Below are 19,551 nucleotides of genomic sequence, written 5' to 3'. Positions count from 1 at the left end.
TATATGGACTTCCAGAAGGCATTTGATAAGGTCCCACATAAGAGACTGTTAGCTAAGATAGAAGCCCATGGAATCAAGGGAAAAGTACGGACTTGGTTAGGAAGTTGGCTGAGCGAAAGGCGACAGAGAGTAGGGATAATGGGAAGGTACTCACATTGGCAGGATGTGACTAGTGGAGTCTTGGGGCCTCAATGATTCACAATATTTATTAATTACTTAGATGAAGGCATAGAAAGTCTCAAATCTAAGTTTGCCGATGACACAAAGATTGGTGGCATTGTAAGCAGTGTAGATGAAAACATAAAATTACAAAGCGATATTGATAGATTAGGTGAATGGGCAAAACTGTGGCAAATGGAATGCAATGTAGGCAAACATGAGGTCATCCACTTTGGACCAAAAAAGGATAGAACAGGGTACTTTCTAAATGATAAAAAGTTAAAAACAGTGGATGTCCAAAGGGACTTCGGGGTTCAGGTACATTGATCATTAAAGTGTCATGAACAGGTGCAGAAAATAATCAATAAGGCTAATGGAATGCTGGCCTTTATATCCAGAGGACTAGAGTACAAGGAGGCAGAAGTTATGCTGCAGCTATACAAAACCCTGGTTAGACCGCACCTGGAGTACTGTGAGCAGTTCTGGGCACCGCACCTTCGGAAGGACATATTGGCCTTGGAGGGAGTGCAGCGTAGGTTTACTAGAATGATACCCGGACTTCAAAGGTTAAGTTACGAGGCGAGATTACACAAATTGGGGTTGTATCCTCTAGAGTTTCGAAGGTTAAGGGGAGATCTGATCGAAGTTTATAAGATATTACGGGAAACAGATAGGGTGGATAGAGAGAAACTGTTTCCGCTGGTTGGGGATTTTAGGAGTAGGGGGCACAGTCTAAAAATTAGAGCCAGACCTTTCAGGAGTGAGATTAGAAAACACTTTTACACACAAAGGGTGGTAGAATTTTGGAACGCTCTTCCGCAAACGGCAATTAATGCTAGCTCAATTGCTAATTTTAAATCTGAGATCGCTAGCTTTTTGGCAACCAAAGGTATTAAGGGAAATAGGCCAAAGGCAGGTATGTGGAGTTAGATCACAGATCAGCCATGATCTTATCAAATGGTTGAGTGGACTCGAGGGGCTGAATGGCCTACTCCTGCGCCTATGTTCCTATAACTTCAGTGGAAGATTGACAGAAACCTTGGAGAAACAGTGTAAACAGCTGTTTAACATTTCTTCAGTGTTTCCGTTCAAGTTATGGTGGCAGATTGGGAGAACCCCTGTCAAAATTCTATGCCATCATATTTGTCCTCAAATAATATTTTTTCACTATTACCCTCTCCTTCCATCCCCAGTCAATTTGATTAAGCTATTGCCTCATTCTCTTGAAGTTGGAACTTTTACAGTTGAATACTTTGGTATTGGTTTAAGGTATTGATTTATTCAAGATTACGCTAAATTTAATTATATTATGGACTTTGTCACCCAAGGGTACCACTACTTCTGGATAATTTGCCATTACCATACTGCAATGTGAGTGACCTTTTCTGACCTTCCAATGCACTGGGTCAGAAAAACATCATACATTATATTTACCAGTTCATGTTCTAGACTGTTTGAGTGCCCCCAGTTTTTCTTTAGGTTGGTTGGTTTCCCATAAGCTGGACCTTTCTATTTGCATGTACCTGCTCTTCATAGAACCAACTGTCCTCTTTCTTGTTTTCAACTAGTAGTCTATAGAAAATCCCTGGAATAATCTTTGCTCTATTTGCAAACTAGCTTGTCAAGAGGCTTCTCCTATACTGATGGGTCTACTCCCTTTACTTTGCAGATGTTCCTGCTCTACAAAACTACTACATCTCTTTTCCTGTCTAGTATATCATTTTTGAACATTATGAATCCTTGTATGTTGTACTACTGTTCATCTTTGGAGGTTAATCATATTTCTGAGATTCCAATTTACATCATAGTTTCCAATTGCCTCAACATCCTCTAGTTCATTCATCTTGTTATGAATGCTTCTAGCAACAAGTTGCATTAGAATATAAGAAATAGGAACAGGAGTAGGCCATACGGCCCATCGAGCCTGCTCCACCATTCAATAAGATCATGGCTGATTTTCTACCTCAACTCCACTTTCCCGCTCTATCCCCATATGCCTTGATTCCCTTAATGTCCAAAAATGTATCTGTCTCAGTCTTGAATATACTCAACGACTGTGCAACCACAGCCCTCTGGGGTAGAGAATTCCAAAGATTCACAACCCTTGGAGTGAAGACATTTTTCTTCATCTCAGTCCTAAATGGTCGACCATCTTGAGACTATGACCCCTAGTTCTAGACTCTCCAGCCAGGTGAAACAGCCTCTCAGCATCTATCCTGTCAAGCCCTCTAAGAATTTTATACGTTTCAATGAGATCACCTCTCATTCTTCTAAACTCCAGAGAATATAGGCCCATTCTACTCAATCTTTTCGCCTAGGACAACCCTCTTACCCCAGGAATCAATCTAGTAAACCTTTGTTGCACCCCCTCTAAGGCAAGTAAATCCTTCCTTAGGTAAGGAGACCAAAACTATACACAGTACTCCAGGTGTGGTCTCACCAGAGCCCTGTATAATTGCAGCAAGACCTCCTTACTCTTACACTCCAACCCCCTTCCAATAAAGGCCAACCCCCTTCCAATAAAGGCTAACATACCATTTACCTTCCTAATTGCTTGCTGTACCTGCATGTTAACATTCTGTGATTCGGGTACAAGGACACTCAAATCCCTCTTACTACCAACATTTCTTAGTCTCTCACCTTTTAAAAATCATATAGTGCCTTTAATGTTAAAAAAAGTACCAAGACACTTCTGAGATTGTCGTACAGAAAATGTATCTGTGCCAGAGAGGGAGAGATTAGGACAGGTGACCAGGAACTTGGTTGAAATGATGGACTTTGAGAAGATTTTTAAAGGAGAGAAATTAGTGAGCAAATTCTAGAAACTAGGATTCAGGTTTCTAAAGGCTTTGCCACTGGAAACGGACAGAGGAACTAAATGTTGGGGAGGAATGTAGGAACAAAGCAGATTGCTAATATAGGGAAGGGTGGGGTCCTGCAGGGATTTAAAGATGAGGATGAAGGTTTTCAAGTTCATGTGTTGGGACAGCAAGAACAGAGAGATGGGCGAAAAGGACAGGATACATGCAGTAGAGTTTGGAGTGTATAGAAGATGGGAGGCCAGCAAGAAGTGCTTTGGAGTAGTCAAGTCTAGAGGTGACTTAACAACTTGCATTTATATAGCTCCTTTAACGTGGTGAAACATCACAAGGCACTTGGAGCGATTTTCAAACAAACTTTGACACCCAGCCACATAAGGAGATATTAGGACAGGTACAGAGGTAGGTTTTAAGGAGAGACTTATAGGAGGAGAGAGGTTTAAGGAGGGAATTCCAGAGCTTAGGGCCTAGGCAGCTGAAGGCATGGCCGCCAACGGTGGAGCGAATAAAATCGGGAATGCGCAAGAGGCCAGAATTGGAGGAGCGCAGAGATCTCGGAGCGCTGTAGGGTTCGATGAGGTTACAGATAAGGGACGAGGCCATGGGGGGATTTGAAAATAAGGACGAAAATTTTAAAATCAAGGCATTCCTGGATGGGGAGCCAATGTCGGTCAGCGAGCACAGGGGTGATGGGTGAATGGGACATGGTGCAATTTAGGAAATGGGCAGCAGAGTTTTGGATGAGCTCAGGATTATGGAGGGTGGAAAATGGGAGGCCTGCCTCGAGAGCATTGGAATAGTCAAGTCTAGAGGTAACAAAGGCATGGACGTGGGTTTCAGCAGCAGATGAGCTGAGGCAGGGGCGGAGACAGAAGACAGGAGATGTTATGGAGGTGGAAGTAGGCGGTCTTGGTGATGGAGCAGATATGTGGTTGGAAGCCCAACTCCTGGTCAAATAGGACACCGGGGTTGCAAACGGTCTGCTTCAGCCTCAGACAGTGGCCAGGGAGAGGGATGAAGTCGGTGGCTGGGGAACGGAGTTTGTGGCAGGCGCCAAAGACAATGGCTTCGGTCTTCCCAATATTTAGTTGGAGGAAATTTTTGCTCACCGTACAAGCAGTGTGACAAATCAGAGGCAGTGGAGGGGTCGAGAGAGGTGGTAGTAAGGTAGAGCTTATGGAAATTAATAACTTAAGGAAATTATAAAGGTTCGTGCATGCCTTGACCACCTCCAGATTCAACCATTCTAATATTCTTCCAGTCGCCCTCCCATTCTCCGCTCTCCATAAATTTCAGATCATCCAAAATACTGCTGCCCAAATCCTACCCCGCACTAAGTCCCACTCACCCATCACTTCTGTGCTCCCTGACCCAGTGCAACAGGGTCTCAGCCATTTTTTGAGGGTTTTGCTGTAGTTACAATGGGAGACCAGTGAAACCCCAACAAATTTCGCTATCCTGTTATTGAAGATTCGAACCCCCTCTATCTCACGATCTAACTCCTACTGAGGCCAAATTCTTTCAGTTTCTCTCAACACACTCTCACCTGATCACTTTTTTGCTTAATTGGCTTCCTGCAGCTCTAGTAACCTCTCATCTCTTTCTATGTACCTTTTTGTTTTACAATAACTGTTTGTCATGCTCTGTGAACTCTTACACCCACTTACCAGCTTAATACAATTTTTAAATACCTCTTTTTATAACTATATAATAGGCCGGAAATTACTCCGAGGGGCGAACCAGCAGCGCTCACCGCTCATTAAATTAAAAATCGCCCACTAAGTTACCGCATTCTTTTTGGCGGCAACTTCCATGAACTGCGAGTTCAAAAAACTTCAGCATTCTTTCCCGGACTGTGTGAGTGGTGAAAGGATCTCTAAGGCCCCTCAAGCAGGAAGAGCAAGTTCCGGATTTCTGTGTTTGACTGCGCATGTGTAGTCGCTGGAACTTGCTCTTCGATTTGACCATTAGAAACGCTGTTAGGCTCATCGTTATTTTAAAAGTAATTTCCGGCCCATTCTAACTCAATACTTGTGTTTATATTTTCTTTCTATTTTAATTTTACTATTTATCCAGTGTTTCAGGTGTTGACATTGTCTGATGCAGATAAGACAGTCATTTGCAATGTACCAAAAAAATCCAGGAATGGAAAATACCAGAACCATAATGACATTCCTACAAACAAGGCCAGAGCTCTGATTTCTAGTCTGAATAGCAATTAAGCTTTGAATGAATTGACAGTGTTTACTCACCCATTGTTTACTTATCAATTAGACTATGCAGTCTCAAAAGGGATACACAATTACACTTTAGCAGCGGAATAATACATTGTGTTTATGTGGTATAATGTTCCTGTCCTTATAAAACAGCAGATCTTATATTGGCTACACTATCTGTGTCACACTTTCACCTGATTGGCTTTAACCATGAATGGTGAGGAAAATCTAAACATTTTTTTAAAATACAGAAGTTGGACCAAATTGCTCAATATTTCTTTGACTGCCATTTTGTTTCTTCAGCCAGCCCACTACACACGACTTTCAAAAATTCTGAAAGTAAGGTTTCTAACCTAATAAAGCCATAAATTACATACTTATTTTACAATAACATGCTTTAAACATCTCTACCCAATTGAGAAACTAAATGGTTACAGGATCTGTCGTTTTTCTTTATACTGAGAATTTGAAAACAGCTGTTAACAGAATTGATTTATTTATACAGCTGTGAATCTTTGTTTACTTAGCTGCAGAGGGTAAAGGAAACACTCTTTGCTTTCCAGGGACCAATAAAAAAAACAATTGCTTCACAATTTCTGTACAGGACTTTATAAACTTCTTTCCAAATTCTTTCATTGGAGATGTGCATCCTCCCTCCCTAGAATAGTGTACCTTCTGACTCTGTCAGCAACACTGTGGTGGATCTGCAAATAAATAAATACATTCTTGCATGTAGCACACACCTCAGGTATTGCACTTGATATGCAAAGTATGTATCACAATTGAACCTTATTGACTCAAATATTATGTTCACAAAACTGCAACAGATCACAGCTGAATAGGTGTAGAATGTAACAATGAGCAAGTAGTATGTGGGAATGAGAACCACCAATCAAAAAATGGGCGGGCAGTCAGCAGACAGCCACCAATAGCAAAGCGAAAGGAACCAATGAAATTCCTCCAATATTTATTGAAAATCCTTTCAGCCACTAAACTAAGAAACCTAGTACTGGAAATAAGGTTTATATCATGATTGTGTCATACAAATATTACAAAATGAATAAACTTACTATAAAGTACTATTTTATGATTTAAAAAGACTCTAACAGCATTTTCCATTAGAGATCTGTGCTTCCCTGAAATGCCAAGATATGAGCTCATGGGGCTATCACTATCAGCCTCAATGGGGTAGCAGATAACAACTCTCAGTATGCATCTGTTCCTAGAACTTTTTATTGATTGACAAGATGTCTGGTCATTCTGTGTGTGCCAGAACTTGCTGTTTGCAAGCCCTGTCCCCTTGTTTTTTTTTCTTCACCCTAGTGACAACCAGTGATGGGGAAGCAATAATGGCCACACAGAATGATCAGTCTCTTTCACCGTAGGAAGTTGGCGCTTCGATCACTTATCTACAGGGAACACCTGTGGGAGAGTTATTAAATATGGTACTACAGAGGCCAGTGTTTGGACTTCTGTTGTTTCCATCTACATAATTAACTTGAGTGTAGAAACCAATTGTAAACTTGTTAAATTTGTAGTCAAAATTAAACAAGGAGAGCAATAGGGATGGAAGACGCAGTTTACGAAATGGAGAGGACTTACATCAGTAATGAAATTGGGAAGACAAGTGGTAAATGAAATGCAATACTCACAAATATTTAATATTGCTTATTGGGTATAACAATGAATACGGGAGGTATAAAATGAAAGAATGGAATAAATGCAGGAAAATCTAGAAAGTAAAGTGTGTAACACACTGGATTTCTTCAGAATACAGAAGCACGTGCTTCAGAACACTATCAAGGGTTTTTTGTTTGTGTGCAAATTGAAGTACATACAATTTCTTTTAGGGCTGTCTCCCCATGACAATTGCAATATTCAGATAACATTGTAAACTCAAAGGAAGTTGAAGTGTTTGTATATTTTACTTGCTTTTTGATATTTTTCATATGAAAAATGTAGTAAACCTCAAAATCCAAATTACAATAAAATGGATAGGTTAGTGGTAATTTTGCAATGTCAAGTTCACATAACATTATTGTTTATGTGCTTAAAAGGAACCTATAGGCAGAATTTTAGTATTAATATTTTGTCATATGCAGTTTATTTCTAATTCTTCCAGACTGTAATTTTACTGTGCACATGTACAAACCTCTAAGATGTTGGATCATTGGTTTTCAGACTTGGGTTTCTGGATTATAGGGGCTCCATGAGATCATCCAATTTCTGGTCTGCCTAATCAAATTCCTTTTTTTTAACATTCATTCGGTTTCTAGCTTGTTATTTTTTGTTGCTGTGTGCTAAAATGTCTTTTGTTATCTTTCTTTGGGTAGCTGATACATTTTTTTGAAGTTTGTTGGCAGTGTGTCAGTAAGTGCAGAGGGTTAAATCTGCCTAGGATTCCTTCTTGTTTATATTGAAGTCACTAATGCTATTTAGGTTATCACAATTTGAGTAGGGCATGTTTCTCACATGTTCTCCAGTAAATACCCAGAGAAAACAGTAATTTAGTAAATTAACTATCTTGTGCTCATTCTCGGTTTCAGCTGAATTTGAACCTTTTAGGGTTGTCACCTGTGACTACCATCTTACCATTTCAGTACTAAAAAAATTTCCTCCTGGTTTTGCATCTGCAACTGTGCTTTTTTCTACATCTCTCTTTGCACTTGTGATCACCGTTTTAACATGGTTCTGCATTATATTCATCCCAGTAAAACCCTTCACCTTTCTCATTGCAGAATATATAGAGCTTATTCTTCTGGTTTAGCTGAGCTGGTAGTATTCTTCTCAGTCAGAAGGTCTTGGGTTCAAGCCCCACATAAGACTTCACCACATAACAGTTCAGTGTAGTACTGAGAGTGCTGTATTGTCAAAGGAACTGTCTTGTGGAAGAGATGTTAAAGCGAGATTCTGTCTGCCTGCTCAGGTGCACGCGGGTGATCCCATGACACTATTCAAAGAAGAGTGAGGTGTTCCTTCAGTGTCCTGGTCAACATTCCTCCTTCAACCAACACCACCAAAAAAACCAGATTATCTGATCATTCACTTCCTGTTCGTGGGACATCGCTATGTGCAAATTGGCTTTTGTCTACATAACAATGATTACATTTCAAAAGTAATCCACTGATTGTAAAGTGCTGTGGAACATCCTGAGGATGTGATATGGCATTATTCTTTTTCTTCCTTGCTTGGTTTATTCCTTACTTCACCTCTTACTAATTCATTAACCCACTTTGTGTCATGCTTGTTTAGTCTATGCTTGCTGCTCCTAGCTATATAGTTCTAGATATATATGCTCAGCATTGTGAATTTGAAGCAGTTCCACTTGTCCAGCACTGTAATGTTGTTAATTTAACTGCCCCCTACCCCCCCCACCCCCAAATTAGTTCACTTCAGCTATTACATTATATCTCTGAATTTAGCCTTTTTAGAATTATATGATTGACGGCTGGTTCATGGTACATCTTAATCCCAGATTATGTTGGATTTGATCATTTTGTGGTTGCTATCCTGCAAAGGTACCCCTTTGACTTTCATTCCTTGTATACAAATCAACAAGTCAAGTTGTGCGTTGCCTATTGTGGCTCCCCGACGCACTGGGTTAGGAAGTTCTCTTGCATTGCCTTTATCATCTCAGACTTTAGACCATTACACATTCCCAATTTATATTTCAAAAGCAAAATACTGCGGATACTAGAAATCTGAAATAAGAACAGAAAATGCTGGAAATACTCAGCAAGTCAGGCAGCATCTGTGGAGAAAGAAACAGAGTTAACGTTTCAGGTCGATGACCTTTGACGAAAGGTCATCAACCTGAAACGTTAACTCTTTCTCCATAGATGCTGCCTGACTTGCTGAGAATCCCCAATTTATATTTTGTTGATTGAAGTGTCCATTAAAGTAACCTTCCTGTTTCCACATATAATTTTTATCTCTTCACAGAGTAAATTTTCTTTCTGCTACTTCTGTCCTGGCGCTCTATAGTAGACCTCAAGTGTTAGCTTTACATTTTTCAAAATAAAGATGTCTAACCAGAATTGTTCATTATGTAACTTTTCACTTACCATGAGGTCTACTTCTTTAAGTTCCAGGTGCTACTGACATATCGGGGTAGGAATTTGTCTCGGGCGGTATTGCTTTGGCCGCCTGTTACACACCCTGCCCAATATTCAGTTTCATCGCGGTGAATGGGATTGAATATGAGACAGAGCATATAACGGGCAGTTTCATCGCAATGAATGGGATTGAATATCAGACAGGGTGTAAAACGGGCAGTTTCATTGCAATGAATAGGATTGAATATCAGACAGGGTGTAAAACGGGCAGTTTCATTGCAATGAATAGGATTGAATATCAGACAGGGTGTAAAACGGGCAGTTTCATTGCAATGAATGGGATTGAATATCAGACAGGGTGTAAAACGGGCAGTTTCATTACAATGAATGGGATTGAATATCAGACAGGGCGTATAACCGGCGGCCGATCCAATACCACGAAGACTAATTTCTACCCCATAGGGTTACTCTACCTCATTTCCTGTCTACCCTAACTTTCCTCCGGCTTAAATATGTGTATATGCATCCTTGCTCCACACAATCACAATCTACAATAGATAATTTCTACACATAACTTAATTTCAGTACATATTTTTGAAGTTTTTTCTTTTCCATCCAATTTCAAGGCTATTTAAAAACAACTGCATCTTTTACTTTCTTATAACTACTTCTAAGTGCACAAATGGCTGGAAACAAAACACAACCAGCAGTAACTGTCCCATCTGTACTATCCAACCCATTCCCACGTTATTGTAGAGGACATAAGAATGGGACTAACCTGTCTGACAATAGTGACTAGTGACCTGCGTAAATTGTTAGGCATTTTTTGCTTTGCATGTATATGTCATATTTTTAAAATTTTTCAATATGTAACACCAGCTCATTTAGCTGGGTGTAGGAAAAAATAGTCATCAAGGAACTAGCACCAATGGGACTTGAGCCATATCAAAGGGGAAGCAGTCATGGAATAGGGTAAGAACCAGCTGCCTAAAGGGAGAGGAAAATATTAGTCTGGTCAGACTATAATCAGCTGTAATAGGTTTGTATTTATTGAGATGCAATCTTTTCTATCTAGACTTCATTCAGCCAGTGTTTCAAGCCTACACCTGTTCCTATGTTTCACAGTTTTATATGGGTTGTACAAGAAGAAAGATGGAAAGACAAACCAAACTGTAGGCTTATGCAATCTGGAGACAATTGTTCAAATCTGTATAGGTTTATGTCAGTTTAGCTTTGCAATCATAAAAATCATTAAATAATTTGTAGTCTTAAGTAATTCTGATATTTTATCTGTATTGGTTTTATAGCATCAACCATAGCTTATTCCATCTAAAGTGAACACTTATCCTGGAATAATGTATGTATGAGCAATTTAGCCATAATAGGAATGGTTTAAGCAAGCATATATGTCTTGTATCACATCTGCATTTGTATAATTAAAAGATGTTACAGCATATATGTGTTTTTTCCCCATTGTGGCAGTGTTGTCCTGCTATCTTTCAAGATTCAATACCTATAATTATCCACTGGGCATGTATTTATTTTTCTTCAAGCATGGTACATGGTGACCTGAAGACTGGATTCCTATCCATGTTTCGGAAATGGCATATGCCTATCACTTAAGATGGAGTAATTGTTACTTGAAAGCTGGCATTTAGGTCATAGAATCTGGTTGTAGGAATAAACAATGCATGCCAGGATCTGTTGAGAGTAAGAGATCAAGGAGTTGCTCACATGCTTTGTATAGGAAATATTGGTGGTGGTGGAAGGAGTTGCTCTGGCTGGATTATTCCTTATTGGCCTTGTGTCAAGGCTGTTTCACTGGGAAAGCAATGCTAGCACATGTTGATACACTACATAAACATTATATGACTTGCAATAAATGCCATTAATTTTACTAGAATGTATCCAGCCATATGGAAAGGGTCTATGTAAGGAGGCAATTAACTACAAGATAAAATTGCTAGAATAACAGCCAGCAAGTTACAGAAGTACAGCTACAACGCTGGCATCTACCCGACAATGTAGAAAATTGCCCAGGTATGTCCTGTCCACAAAAAGCAGGACAAAACCAATCCGGACAATTACCGCCCCATCAGTCCACTCTCAATCATCAGCAAAGTGATGGAAGGTGTCGTCGACAGTGCTATCAAGCGGCATTTACTCACCAATAACCTGCTCACCGATGCTCAGTTTGGGTTCCGCCTGGACCACTCGGCTCCAGACCTCATTACAGCCTTGGTCCAAACACGAACAAAAGAGCTGAATTCCAGAGGTGAGGTGAGAGTGACTGCCCTTGACATCAAAGCAGCATTTGACCGAGTGTGGCACCAAGGAGCCCGAGTAAAACTGAAATCAATGGTAATCAGGGGGAAAACTCTCCGGTGGCTGGAGTCATACCTAGCACAAAGGAAGATGGTAGTGGTTGTTGGAGGCCAATCATCTCAGCCCCAGGACATTGCTGCAGGAGTTCCTCAAGGCAGTGTCCTAGGCCCAACCATGTTCAGCTGCTTCATGAATGACCTTCCCTCCATCATAAGGTCAGAAATGGGGATGTTCGCTGATGATTGCACAGTGTTCAGTTCCATTCGCAACCCCTCAGATAATGAAGCAGTCCGAGCCTGCATGCAGCAAGACCTGGACAACATCCAGGCTTGGGCTCATAGTGGCAAGTAACATTCGTGCCAGACAAGTGCCAGGCAATGACCATCTCCAACAAGAGAGTGTCTAACCACCTCCCCTTAACATTCAATGGAATTACCATTGCCGAATCCCCCACCATCAACATCCTGGGGGTCACCATTGACCAGAAACTTAACTGAACCAGCCATATAAATACAGTGGCTACGAGAGCAGGTCAGAGGCTGGGTATTCTGCAGTGAGTGACTCACCTCCTGATTCCCCAAAGCCTTTCCACCATTTACAAGGCACAACTCAGGAGTGTGATGGAATACTCTCCACTTGCCTGGATGAGTGCAGCTCCAATCACACTCAAGAAGCTCGACAGCATCCAGGACAAAGCAGCCCGCTTGATTGGAACCCCGTCCACCACCCTGAACATTCACTCCCTTCACCACTGGCGCAACGTGGCTGCAGTGTGTACCATCCACAGGATGCACCGCAGCAACTTGCCAAGGCTTCTTCGACAGCACCTCCCAAACCCGCGACCTCTACCACCTAGAAGGACAAGAGCAACAGGTACATGGGAACAACACCACCTGCATGTTCCCCTCCAAATCACACACCATCCCGACTTGGAAATATATTGCCGTTCCTTCGTCGCTGGGTCAAAATCCTGGAACTCCCTTCCTAACAGCACTGTGGGAGAACCTTCACCACACGGACTGCAGCGGTTCAAGAAGGTGGCTCACCACCGCCTTCTCAAGGGCAATTAGGGATGGGCAATAAATGCCAGCCTCGCCAGCGACGCCACATTCTATGAACAAATAAAAAAATGAAAGATGCACTTGCTAGCCATCAACAGCAAAATGACTATTTATACTCGTAATCATGATTAATGTTAACTTTTTGTTTTGTTCTGTCCACTTCAGCTTTTTCAAAATATCTGGTATAGTATACATCCGTAGTTACCATTTTGATTGGCTAAATGTGAAGAAATTTAGTAGCAAAAAGTAACAATGAGGAATGAGTAACCAGCAAAATAAAATCAGCAATCAAAGCCATCATTCGTGAACCAGCAAGTACCACAAAACATACCCATCAAGTAGCTCAGTTTCTTCAGTGTTTTCAACTGCTATTTTCTTTGATTTAGGTCCATGTATTCTGCTCAATGCAACATTTATAATAAATGCATAAACACATTTCTGAAAAAAAATCAACTTACCATTAAAATCATTTATTTAATATTAGAAATGCCCTTCTGTCGAGAACTGAGACTTGAAGTTTCACTTGAGCTGTGGATGCTCGAGATTTCCAGCTGCATCATGGGAGTTGTAGTCCCTCTAGTCCTGTGGAATTACAATATCCAACCATGCAGAAAATTTATAAAATGTGAGGTATAAACGCTGGAGAAAAATTTATTTTCAGTGTTCCTGACCATTTATCCCTTAACGAACACCACCATTTTTCTTCATTGTGGGACCTTGCTGTGCAAATTGGCTGCTGCGTTTACCTAAGTAGCAACAAGAACTGCACTTAAAAATAATTAATTGGTTGTGAATGCTTTGGGGTGTCCTTGGGACTTGCTGCACGTTCTTTTTCAGCATTTTATACAATTTAAGCAATTGAATAAAAATTCTGAGCTAATGGTGATGGTTGGGATGAAAGTTTTTTGTGTTCCTGAGGCAGCTTGATGTTTCTGGAGGGGATGTTTGTGGCACATGATGCTGCGCTCGGACATTTCAGCTAGAGTCAGGCGAGCTCCACATCGTGGTGAATGATCACCTGTTCAAGGCATTTGGAAATTTGATGGTGGGACAGGGTGCAACTCCCCAGTGTGTCGCTGTGAATGGTTTACAAATTAAATTGTGTGGGGGAATCCCCAGTAAATATTAATGCATACCTAGGGAGCTCCATTCCAACCATTGCAAGACAACATCGGCTATCATCAGAAAAATATTTTTTGTTAGTAGGCAACAACAAAAATAACACGAGCAAATCAGTAAATACAGAACAATATGGAATTCAGAGTTCTTGGGACACTCTATGCCCAGTCCCAGATGGGGACAGAGTCTGAAGACCTTACAGATCCCCTGCAATTTCCCTTCTGGACCTTCAAGGGATCACAGACCCCTGTTGGAAATCCTATGTACCATAATAATTATAGCTTCAAGAAATGAAAATCTACTGTGGGAAATAAGCGGGAGAAAATATTACTTTTATTATGTCCACAACTGAGAAAAAGAAGAGAGGTTTTGGGGAGAGAGGATGAAATAATAAAAAAATGTAAATAATTGAGAATAAGAGCCCTTGAGGGAAGGACAAAGAAAGTTACTTGCATCTTAAGCAAATTTTATAGGTAAATGATATTACAAATATTATACCTGTGAAGCCTCATGTTTTCAGTGTACGTGAGATGAGGATGATTTTCAACTTCGCCGCCTACGCAGTAACCTGGCGGAGCGAATTCCCCGCTCATTGTAGACCAGCCCGATTTTCATCCCATTGAAATCAATGGAACAAAAATCAGGCATGTTCTATAAAGGACAGGTGATCCACTCTGCAGGTTCCTGCCCAGGCGGCAAAGTTGAAAATTACCTGCAGTATTTGTTTCTTGTGTCAGTCATGATATATCACTGTATTAAAGGAGTGGATTAAATATTGTCAGTTAGGTTCCAAAAGGAACATGGAAAACATCAAAAAATGCATTTAAGGCCCTGGATTACCTGTGTGCAGTGGCACAGGAAATATACTAAGTTGGGGTTACATGCTTGGAAGGGTTACTGAGCCCATCAGTGAGGTAGCTGGATCTACATACATGTTTAGTGCTGATCTGTCCTTCACTTTGACAGTTTCTGCACTAGTAATAATTCAGCTTCTTAACAGTTAGCTGCAATAATTTCTTAAAGCTAATTATCAATAGCAATGTAAATGTTTTTAAAATACCTAAATATGGATGAATATTAGATTTGTATGAAACAAGACAAAAGGATGTTAATCAGAACTGTTGTAGGTGTAGACTAAGAAGAAATTCCAGATCCATTTATTTTGGCTTAGAATTCTGCAATATCTGTAAAACTACTAAAACACGTATTTACAAGAAACTCCAGAAAGAAGGGGCAATTTTCAGAATAACAGTATTGCATATTTTTACATCATTAAATTCATTCAATTTACACCAATAAAACCCCTCATTTTTGACTGTTATTTGATTTTGCTGTTGGCAGAAATTTAACCCATCAACCAGGTATAAATTGACGTTACGCAAATTTAACATGTTTACCCGTGCACACGTTATTTGGCCTATGCAGCTGATATATCTCAGTGCACCAGTGCCAGTAAACATGCAAAATTATGGATAACAAACACGAGTGGCTGTATTTCAACAAAATGGAACAGTATATATTAATCAAATACAGAAAAAGGAAATCCTGTTTATCAGGCAACAGAGCCATTCCAGCCTCACCACATGATGGTGCTAAGGCATGGCCCAACATTGTTAGAAGTAAGAATTATTACTTGAGGCTGAAAAGCACCTATAACGGTTGAAAGAGAATCAACAACTTTAAATGTTCAGCATGGTGTAAATTGGAACATTATGGACAAATTAAAGGTACACCTATAAAAGACTACCAGGAAAATTGCTGCCAAAGCCGGAAAAATTGTTGCATAGGTATTCCAAATGGAGTACAATGACACAACGTCCTCGAAGACTGCTGTACAATCTGGTAAGTGACAATTTTCATGCCATTTGCAATCATGAGTACATATTCTCATGTAAAGTCTATGAAGTCCACAGTTGCGTGCATGCCCATGATATGTAATAGATTTGTAAGTTCTCAATAATGTCCTGTGTTCTTCCTTGTTTGTTTTGTTCTATGGAAATAACTGGGGTATTCTTTATCTTTTACAATAATATTACTGTAGACACATCAGAAGCCATCAAAAAGTTTAACAATGTAAACCATCTTATTTTTCACAGATAAGTTCACCATATCTATCTCCAGTTGATGCAGGAAACCATTCCAAATTCTGAAGATTAAGATACCCTGGACACTGACATTGATGTCATTCAGCAGCAAGGATGATGAGTGGCAACATTGACAGGATCCAGACAGATGACTGTGCTACCAAGGAATGGGAGGACACATCACCTGTATTTGGGTCTTCAATAGGGTTTTCTTTGGGTTCCACAATATAAGTTGGAGGGTGAGCTGTGGTTCATCAGCACACACGACAGCCTGAGAATACATGTGTTGACCCTGCTATATCTCCACCTCTCACCCAGAGCATTTTGCAGGAGGTAATTTTGCCTGCTGTTCAAAAAGGTGCATGCTACAGCCACAGTGTTATGACATTGTTGCATACCACACAGACTGACTGCGTAGTTGGCAGAGCAGATTGGTTTTCCAATCAACTTGTTCATATTTGTAAGAAACCAGCAGACTGCCTTTGTGAATTTCTAGATGTTACTGTTGGCAAACGCTTTTTGGAATCTGAAAGCAAGTGCATGGGAATCTCTAGGCTCTTTTGTAATATAGATTGGATCTTTGGAGATTGAACTACGTTCGTAACTCATTTACGGCCAAATCTCATCGATCATTTACGTTTGTCTACCGATGATCTCGCTCAAATGTATCTCGACCCACAAAACTGGCCCCGCAATGCAATTATCCTGCATTTGCGTTGGTTTGGAGACCCTCCTGAAAATCATTTTTCTAGTGTTTTTAATGTTTATTGAACATTTTTTTAAAAATGATCCTCACTGAGACCTGCACTGTATTTTCTGTTTCTTTGAATGGATTTTTATGGCATAAGTAGAAGTCACATTAAAAATTGAAAAGCTTCCCTGATTGCAGGTTGCTAAACATGCTGTGTCTAATGTGCATGAATGATTAAATTAGTTGAAACTTTAATTTTAGTACTTAAAGAAGAGATATACGATGTGAGTTCGGTGCTTTTCTTGGGGCCCTAATTATTTACGCTGACTTACACTTATTTTACATTCTAATGAGATTCACAGGAAATCTGAGATTGGCAGAATGGGATTGGGCTCATTTTCTGATCTCAATTAGAGTTAGACTGGTGGCAGGTGCTAAGACCCCATTTAAAAAAAATGTTTTTTCCTAGTTGATGGTCTTAGAATTTTTTTTTAAATCTGCAAGTTTTACAATAATCTACCTATTGACTGTGGGAGACCTGAGGTATGGAAGCTGAAGATGAATATAAAAGCAGCTTGTGTATGGTGCCTGGGTTGCCTTGTTCCCACGTGCCACCTTGTGATGGGTGTTCCCAAGTTTGACAGCCAGTCCCTAGAAAAGCATATAGATATGCATAAGTAATTATACAAGCACAATAAACTGTGCACTATCTCAATTGTTTTTGCATCATTGATTCTGCATTTTTTTCTATAGCAAGGAAAATGAGTTACTCATTACACAATTTTATAGGGAATACTTAACTTTTGAGGTTTTTGTGAACTCCCTGTATATATAATGTCCAAGAAATGTTGTGTAGTGGAGTTAACTTCACATATGGTGTATATTGTATATGAAAAAACAGATATATTTACCTATATTTGTCAGCTTCTTTGAGTAAACAGAGCTTTAATAAACACTTCTGTCAAGTGTGTTTTTTCTTCATACCATTATTTCATTCTAACTTCAATACAAATTAGAAATTTGTACCAGTCTGGACCTTCCCTCCAAGTTGAAGTCAGTCATGGTATGGAGGATTCTTTCCTGTATGTTGTTTTTTTTCCCCTGGACCTTTCGATCCTGATTTTATGCAGATATTCAGGCAGATATGGCTAGCATTGTGATATATCTAAATATATTTGATATATGTGAAAATATCAATTCATATATATTGAAAACAGTATAGAAATACAATTAAATTTATTTTAATATACATGGCATAAATCAACAATGTTGCTAACATTCATTCATGTTTCACGTATCATCATGCATCAGTAATGTGAAACATTGTATTTCTAAAGTAAAATTAATGTAATTTACAAAAATATCAATAGCAAGCATATTGTTTTTTTTAAAGAATATCAGCAACATTAAACCCAGTCGTGGCTGGCTGGATCAGTGCCGGTTGCCTGAATTGATATTTTTAATGTGGTTGCTGTAAGCTCCTATCATTGTACCACTGTTTTAAACGTCATTGGAAAACACAGCTTGATATTGATAATCAGACTTTTGCACCAAGTCAGCTATTTGCAAATTGGTGTGGAAAAACTATCAACACACAGAAAATGTTCTATAAATACTGGATCAGATAAAATACATCCTGGAATCTTCAAGAAACTGAATCAGGAAATGGACAAAGATCTGGCTAATATTTTTTGGAGCCCCATAAACACCAGAACTATACTTCAGGGCTGGAAGATAGCAAGTATTATCCAGATATCTTCCTAAAAGAAATGAAATGTGAACCGGTTCATTGTAGGCCAGTGACCTGCAGAGGCACTAAACTATTTTATGGATGATGTGGAGATGCCGGTGATGGACTGGGGTTGACAATTGTAAACAATTTTACAACACCAAGTTTATGGATGGCTGAGAGTCATCCCCTGAAGAGTACAGAGTCCTTAAGGAATAGTCAACATGATTTTAGAAATAATGTCTTGTCTCCCAAATTTACTGGCATTTGCTGAGATATCTAAATAAATGGATGTAAAAAGTTCAGTGGGAATAATTTAAATTTTCACAAGGCATTTGTTGAAGTGAGATTTAAGATGCTTTACATTACAGGAGTACAGACAACTACAGAGGTACAGTCTCAGCAATGGGTACTGGAGAGAACACATGGTAGCATGGACCCAGGGAAAAGTTGGTCTAATATTCCATTGTTGGATTAAGGCCATCTGTTCTAATAGAGTAAACCCTGAAGCCAGTGCTTTAAGTTTGTGCTGTAAATGATTGGACTGTGATGCCACCAGAAAAAAGATTTTGTCTGGTTTGTGATCTATTTATGGCAGGATTCAGCAGCAGATGCTATGTTTGTTACTTTGTCCTCCCTTTTCTTTATTTAAAAAAATTGAATAGTTCTAAAATGTCAAACCAGAGTAAAAAAATTCTCCACTATTCCCCATGATCCCCATACTGAATTGTTCCCTACAAGTGCCCATTTTGTATTCCTTGCTATTTATACTGTTGATAAAAGATATGGGGCCAGGTACATCAATCAGTAATATATTTGCTGTTGATGTCAAGCTATGTGGCCAGTTGACTAGTCTAAGGGAGATGATTGACATGCAAAAAGATTTGGACAAAATATTAAATAGATCAGATAAGAAATTTTTGAGCAATTTTTTTCCCCCTTCTCTGCGCTCCGGAAAGGATTGATTCTTAGTAATGGTTCTGGTACATTGCCCAAGTGACCATCAGTCACGAGTGCGCCACAGATATATGTGCATAGAATGAGTTATGATTTTATAAACCTACAAAACACTGCTTAATTTGCAGACTTTGCTTAAAGGACATACAATCAAAGTAATCTTATTTTGTGCATTTGTCTTTATTGAAGGCTGTTCAATCATTAATACTGTTGCAACAAAATGACAACTTATTAGATTAACAACAACCACCCAAAGTTTGAAACATATATCTAACATACACTAAATAGGAGCACAAAAATACCTGTTCAAAAAACAGTTGAAATGACATTAACAGG

The 19,551-nt window shown here is 39.5% G+C and overlaps 1 protein-coding gene across 2 annotated transcripts in view; it reads left to right on the top strand.

The window, feature by feature from the left end:
• The window catches only part of adamts9 (ADAM metallopeptidase with thrombospondin type 1 motif, 9), a 259,676-nt gene that overhangs the window by 21,782 nt on the left and 218,343 nt on the right, over positions 1-19,551 (top strand). The gene's annotated exons all lie outside the window — the stretch shown is intronic.

Source organism: Heptranchias perlo, chromosome 17 (assembly GCF_035084215.1).
Source record: "Heptranchias perlo isolate sHepPer1 chromosome 17, sHepPer1.hap1, whole genome shotgun sequence".
Classification (NCBI taxonomy): Eukaryota; Metazoa; Chordata; class Chondrichthyes; order Hexanchiformes; family Hexanchidae; genus Heptranchias; species Heptranchias perlo.
This window is presented reverse-complemented; position numbering and strand designations above follow the sequence as displayed.